The sequence below is a fragment of the Schistocerca cancellata genome, chromosome 8 (assembly GCF_023864275.1).
Source record: "Schistocerca cancellata isolate TAMUIC-IGC-003103 chromosome 8, iqSchCanc2.1, whole genome shotgun sequence".
NCBI classification, from domain to species: domain Eukaryota; kingdom Metazoa; phylum Arthropoda; class Insecta; order Orthoptera; family Acrididae; genus Schistocerca; species Schistocerca cancellata.
In genome coordinates this window covers 139079342-139086808 of record NC_064633.1, presented here as the reverse complement: position 1 = coordinate 139086808, position 7467 = coordinate 139079342, and the positions used below count along the sequence as shown (strand labels likewise).

The 7467-nt window shown below is 45.2% G+C and overlaps 2 non-coding genes across 2 annotated transcripts; both read right to left on the bottom strand.

Annotated features, from left to right (window-relative positions):
- Nucleotides 1-6176: 6176 nt before the first annotated feature.
- On the bottom strand, nt 6177-6251 carry Trnas-cga (transfer RNA serine (anticodon CGA)). The gene has a single exon. It is a non-coding gene; the product is annotated as a tRNA-Ser (tRNA).
- Nucleotides 6252-6476: 225 nt separating this feature from the next.
- Trnas-cga (transfer RNA serine (anticodon CGA)) lies at nt 6477-6551 on the bottom strand. The gene has a single exon. It is a non-coding gene; the product is annotated as a tRNA-Ser (tRNA).
- Between the last annotated feature and the right edge of the window lie 916 nt (nt 6552-7467).

Here is a 7467-nt window from a genome sequence, read left to right as displayed (position 1 = left end):
GAACGCTACGCTCTTCTAGAGACCTACGGTATACCGCTGCAAGAAGGGGGGCAAGTTCCTTCGCGTACTCTGTGTAAAATCGAACTGGTATCCCATCAGGTCCAGCGGCCTTTCCTCTTTTGAGCGATTTTAATTGTTTTTCTATCTTTCTGTCATCTATTTCGATATCTAGAGAAGGAACTACAGTGCAGTCTTCCTCTGTGAAACAGCTTTAGAAAAAGACATTCAGTATTTCGGCCTTTAGTCTGTCATCCTCTGTTTCAGTACCATTTTGGCCACAGAGTGTCTGGACATTTTGTTTTGATCCACCTACCGCTTTGACATGAGACCCAAATTTCTTAGGATTTTCTGCCAAGTTAGGACATAGAACTTTACTTTCGAATTCACTGAACGCTCCCGCATAGCCCTCCTCACACTACATTTCGCTCCGCGTAATTTTTGTTTGTCTGCAAGGCTTTGGCTATATTTACTTTTCCTCCGAAGTTCCCTTTGCTTCCGTAGCAGTTTTCTAACTCGGTTGCTGTTCTTTCCGGACATCAGGGAACGTCCGAGACTGAGTCATATCAATCCCAGCTGGGGTATGGTTCACTTTCTGACAGTTCACGGCCCTTACCCTAAGCACTTACATAGCGTGGGTCGCCGCCAGAGTGCTGCTTCTACATGTGATGAACATGGATCTCCAGAAAACATACGTTTCACTGTAACCGATACAGAGCAGCACGCCAGGCACCTACGCAGTACAACAATGACATGATACGGGCTACAAGAGACAAAGACGAATGGGAAATAGTAAATAAGGTCGCTGATGATGTCTCAAGTACATTACATGACGAATACAGACAAATATGGCCGTATAACAGAGCACTGCAGTACACATGAAAGACAGCTGCTCCAGTTCGTGCACCGACACAGACAGCAGCACCGAAACACACACTCACTCAAACAGCAAACACTTTCACCAACACTTAACCACAGACAACCTCACACAACATCTAAAATAATTGATCTGTATCAGAATAAACAGTGTAATGCGATTAACTCCGTAAACCTGTTCTAGCTTAAGTATAAACAGCAGATTAAAACTGTCTGCCGAACCGGGACTCGAACTCGAGACCTTTGCCTTCCGCGGGCAAGTGATCTACCGTCTGAGCTACCCAAGCACGACTCACGACTCACCCTCACGGTTTTACTTCAGCCAGTACCTCGTGTCCTACCTTCCAAACTTCACAGAAGCTCTCCTGCGAGCCGAGTCGTCGACGAGAGCCGAGCGGTTCTACTCGCTTTAGTCCGGAACCGCGCTGCTGCTACGGTCACAGATTCGAATCCTGCCTTGGGCATGGATGTGTGTAATGTCCTTAGGTTGGTTACGTTTAAGTAGTTCTATGTCTAGGGGACTGATGACCTCAGGTGTTAAGTCCCACAGTGCTTGGAGCCATCTGAACCATTTGATTTGTCTCCACCGAAACTTGCAGAACTAGCACTCATGGAAGAATGGATATTGCGGAGACATGGCTTTGCCACAACCTGGAGGGTGTTTCCAGAATGAAATTTTCACTCTGCAGCGGAGTGTACGCTGATATGAAACTTCCTGGCAGATTAAAACTGTGTGCCAGAAGGAGACTCGAACTCGGGATCTTTGTCTAGGAGGTAGGTAGAAGACGAGGTACTGGCGGAAGTAAAGCTGTGAGGGTGGGTCATGAGCCGTGCTTAGGTAGCTCAGATGGTAGATCACTTGCCCACGTAAGGCAAAGGTTCCGGGTTCGAGTCTCGGTCCGACACATAGTTTCAATTTGCCAGGAAGTTTCATATCAGCGCACACTCCGCGGCAGAGTGAAAATTTCATTTTTGGGAGTAGGTATATCCATCCCTCCTTCATTATATCGCTGTTGGGTTGTAACATTTATAACTGAACACTTAGTATATAGGCAACATAGCAGGTGAAATTAAAGACACATAATATAGGAACAGAAGGTTAATTAATACCCTCAAGGAATAAAATACTTTACACTTACACACCACTATGCTTCCCACAATGTACATAATACACTACTGGCCATTAAAATTGCTACACCACGAAGATGACGTGCTACAGACGCGAAATTTAACCGACAAGAAGAAGATGCTGTGATATGGAAATGATTAGCTTTTCAGAGCATTCACACAAGGTTGGCGCCGGTGGCGACACCTACAACGTGCTGACATTAGGAAAAATGGTTCAAATGGCTCTGAGCACCATGGAACTCAACTGCTGTGGTCATCAGTCCCCTAGAACTTAGAACTACTTAAACCTAACTAACCTAAGGACATCACACACACCCATGCCCGAATCAGGATTCGAACCTGCGACCGTAGCAGCAGCGCGGCCCCTTACTGAAGCGCCTAGAACCGCACAGCCAGCAGGGCCGGCTGACATTAGGAAAGTTTCCAACCGATTTCTCATGCACAAACAGCAGTTGACCGGCGTTGCTTGGTGAAACGTTGTTGTGATGCCTCGTGTAAGGAGGAGAAATGCGTACCATCACGTTTCCGACTTTTATAAAGGTCGGATTGTAGCGAATCGCGACATTGCTGATCGCGTTGGTCGAGATCCAATGACTGTTAGCGGAATATGGAATCGGTGGGTCCACGAGGGTAAGACGGAACGGCGTGCCGGATCCCAACGACAGTCGAGATGGAAGGCATCTTATCCGCATGGCTGTAACGGATCGTGCAGCCACGTCTCGATCCCTGAGTCAACAGATGGGGACGTTTGCAAGACAACAACCATCTGCACGAACAGTTCGACGATGTTTGCAGCAGCATGGACTATCAGCTCGGAGACCATGGCTGCGGTTACCCTTGACGCTGCATCACAGACAGGAGCACCTGCCATTGTGTACTCAACGACGAACCTGGCTGCACGAATGGCAAAACGTCATTTTTTCTGATGAATCCAGGTTCTGTTTACAGCATCATGATGGACGCATCCGTGTTTGGCGACATCGCGGTGAACGCACATTGGAAGCGTGTATTCGTCATCGCCATAATGGCGTATCACCCGGCGTGATAGTATGGGGTGCCATTGGTTACACGTCTCGCCCACCTCTTGTTCGCATTGACGTCACTTTGAACAGTGCAGTTACATTTTAGATGTATTACGACATGTGGCTCTACCCTTCTTTCGATCCCTGCGGAACCCTACATACAGCAGGATAATGCACGACCGCATGTTGCAGGTCCTGTACGGGCAGTTTCTGGATACAGAAAATGTTCGACTGCTGCCCTGGCCAGCACATGCATGGGGGCTTAATTAAATTTTTTTTATTATGCAAATATTTTTACTGTCTGTCCGGTTACGCAGTCTCGTAACCGGTTGGCCCTGACCAGTATTAGTACGCAATCTGACTGCATTGAATAACAACAAAGAATGAAAGAAAACTTCCGTTAACACAATTAATTAATTAAGTCCCCAGCAACTATAAAACCTACGAAACAACAAAACACAAATGTAACTGTTCTGTGTGTGGAAGTGTGATTCAACGTACACATCTGGCACGGTACTTCCTCAATAAGACAAGATATTTTAGATACCATTTAGACTGAATTAATTAAATAAAACTGAAATACTATAATTGCACATAGAAACCCGAATTACAGACTAATACATGAACACGAGCCAGATGCTTTGTTGACTGAACCTGTGACCAAGAAGCATTATTGTTTAAGACATTGAAATAATTAGAAAAACTAATTTTTTACCTTGATATATATTGACGAAAAGTACACTCTAGTCCATCAAAGCAATATGACAATATCTGAACAAGCACTCTCCATGTGAACTTCTCAACAACGACACGCTACTGCAACATCTCCACAAGCACTCTCTACCACCGCTTCTCGACAAGAACTCTTACGACGACTTCACGACAACCAATCTCTACCACCGTTTCTGAACAACTACTGCCAGTGGAGGCGGCTGAATAATGCTCTTTGGCGCAATCTCTGGCGCTGTGACTCAGTGTAGCCACCTTTCACACATTCTCCAGATCTCTCACCAATTGAAAACGTCTGGTCAATGGTGGCCGAGCAACTGGCTCGTCACAATACGCCAATCACTACCCTTGATGAACTGTGGTATCGTGTTGAAGCTGCATGGCCGGTTGTACCTGTACACGCCATCCAAGCTCTGTTTGACTCAATGCCCAGGCGTATAAAGGCCGTTATTACGGCCAGAGGTGGTTGTTCTGGGTACTGATTTCTCAGGATCTATGCACCCAAACTGCGTGAAAATGTAATCACATGTCAGTTCTAGTATACCATATTTGTCGAATGAATACCTGTTTATTATCTGCATTTCTTCTTGGTGTAGCAATTTTAATGGCCAGTAGTGTAGTTATAGTGTTCTTGCAAATAGTATTCAGAAATATTAATACGTAGATTAAACCGTAGCGAACCGGGACTGCAAGGCTCGAAGTAGTTCCAAGGCCTTCAGACCAGCCTGGTTCAGATAGGTAACATTCCTCTCTCTCTCTCTCTCTCTCTCTCTACCTCTACCTCTCCTCTCTCTCTCTCTCTCTCTCTCTCTCTCTCTCTCTCTCTCTCTCACACACACACACTCTTACTATCAAAGTCTTTCCTGTCATCGATCATACCTTCTTAAAATTTGAATATTTTTTATGTTTTTTCTTTCAATTTCTAATGTATTTTTAAGTTACTATTACTTTCATTGTAATCGCTGAAAACAATAATTGCTGTTTGTAATATGAAATATGTTTTGTAATCTACATGAAAAGCTGTAAAATGAAAGACCTGGTATAAAATGTAATGCAACAGGTCTCTAAATGAACAACAAATTAAATCAAATGAAACGTCCTCCCATGTGGTTTGTTGTGTTGCTTGCGCTTGTCTACTTCTCCTGTCATACGGGTTTTGGCCTTGTATTCTTCGCGCAGTGTGTTCGTCACAATATCGGCTACCTCTTCCAACCGTCGGGATTGCGTATTATTCTGGCAATGTCACTGTCGTTCTGTATAGGTCTCAGCGTGTTGCATCGTAGTGTGACCTGTTCTGGTGTCCCATTTGGTATTAATGTACCGGTACGGACCGTGGCCGGTCAGGGAGTGGACCATCTCCCGGTTTAGGACGAAGTGTTTTAGTTGTAATCTTTCGCGTACATCAGGGAAGAAAGAATGTACTGGAAAATGTCGAATTACCACAGACGAATAAAGGGAAGACTTAACGATGACTGGGCAAGGTGGTCCAGTTTTTACGGGCCATTATGACGCGCTGCTGACAAAGTATTCTCCTGAAGAGTCTACGCGAGGCCATCAAGACGGAGCGTCATGGGAAGTTATCAGAGGATGTGGTTTTGCTCCATTACAACGCCCCAGCCCATTCTGCACGGGGCACTGTCACACATGTTGTTTGTTTGGGCTATCGTATTTTGGCTCACCTCCATATTCTCCTGAAATCGCACGCAGTGACATCTGCCATTTTCCTCTGATGAAGAAGCTATTACGCTGCATCCAGAATGAGATTTTCACTCAGCAGCGGAGTGTGCGCTGATATGAAACTTCCTGACAGATTAAAACTGTGTGCCGGACCGAGACTCGAAAACGGGACCTTTGCCTTTCGCGGGCAAGTGCTCTAACAACTGAGTTACCCCAAGCACGACTCACGTCTCGTCCTCACAGCTTTACTTCTACCAGTACCTCGTCTCCTACCTTCCAAACTTTACAGAAGCTCTCCTGCGAACCTTGCAGAACTAGCACTCCTGAAAGAAAGGATATTGTGGAGACATGGCTTTGCCACAGCCTGGGGGATGTTTCCAGAATGAGATTTTCATTCTGCAGCGGCGTGTGTACTGATATGAAATTTCCTGACAGATTAAAACTGTGTGCCGGACCGAGACTCGAACACGGGACCTTTGCCTTTCGCGGGCAAGTGCTCTACCAACTGAGCTACCCAAGCACGACTCACGCCCCGTCCTCACAGCTTTACTTCTGCCAGTACCTCGTCTCCTACCTTACAAACTTCACAGAAGATCTCCTGGGAACCTTGCAGAACTAGCACTCCTGGAAGAAAGGATATTGCAGAGACATGGCTCAGCCACAGCCTGGGGAATGTTTCTAGAATGAGATTCTCACTCTGCAGCGGAGTGTGTGCTGATGTGAAACTTCCTGACAAATTAAAACTGTATGCCGGACCGAGAATCGAACTCGGGACCTTTGCCTTTCGCGGGCAAGTGCTCTACCAACTGAGCTACCCAAGCAGGACTCACGCCCCGTCCTCAAAGCTTCAGTTCTGCCAATACCTCGTCTCCTACCTTCCAAACGTCACAGAAGCTCTCCTGGGAAGCTTACAGAACTAGCACTTCTGAAAGAAAGGATATGTGGGGACATGCTTTTGCCACAGCCTGGGGGATGTTTCCAGAATGAAAATTTCACTCTGCAGCGGAGTGTGTACTGATATGAAACTTCCTGACAAATTAAAACTGTATGCCGGACCGAGACTCGAACTCGGGACCTTTGCCTTTCGCGGGCAAGTGCTCTACCAACTGAGCTACCCAAGCACGACTGACGGCCCGTCCTCAAAGCTTTACTTCTGCCAGTACCTCGTCTCCTACCTTCCAAACTTCACAGAAGCTCTCCTGCGAACCTTGCAGAACTAGCACTCCTGAAAGAAAGGAGTTTAATCTGTCAGGAAGTTTCTTATTACGCTGCAGTTATTTTCAGAATGGTGAGAAGTTTACTTTCGAAGCGGAGGGTTAGGTGAGCAGCCAAAATGCAGACTTATACAACCAAGATCTCTGCCAAGTCACCCAGCGTGAAAAATGTGTCTCACTGAGAGCTGAATATGTGGAGAAGGACTAACACCATTACCGAGTTTCGTGTGCCCAGCTTGATTTTTTTCTAAGGTGATCATTAAAAGTTTATGATTACCTTCACACATCTGACGTAAGAACCTCGCGCTAAAAGAAGAGAAATTCAGGCCCAAACTGAGGAGTGCTTGTAAGCGTTGGCAACTCGTGCAAAATTTTGCCACTGTGCTACAGTATTAAAAAAATAAACAGAGTACGTTTTACTATGTCGTCATGGTAGGCGCTACTTAACGTTGTTGCGATATTAGCTTTATCTAATACACTAAGATCAATTATGTAGTTTATATGTTTGTGATTTCCGATGTGTTTTTTATTAATGCATTAATATATCCTTTCACTCCCCCTGTACCTCGCGAATCGTTACCCCGAATAACAAACATGGAAAGCAAAAACGTTTGTTACAGAGATCACACCCACGGATCCAACTCCTGTCACACACATACTAAATTTCCTCGTATATTCCATTTTTAGCACCTTTTGATTCACAAGGGTATAATCGTAACTAAACTGAATATATTCATTTTACATACACAAACTGAACTGTTTAAATATGTTTAAATTTTCTGATTATTTGTTTAACATTACGAGAAAAAAAATTGATAGCAGCA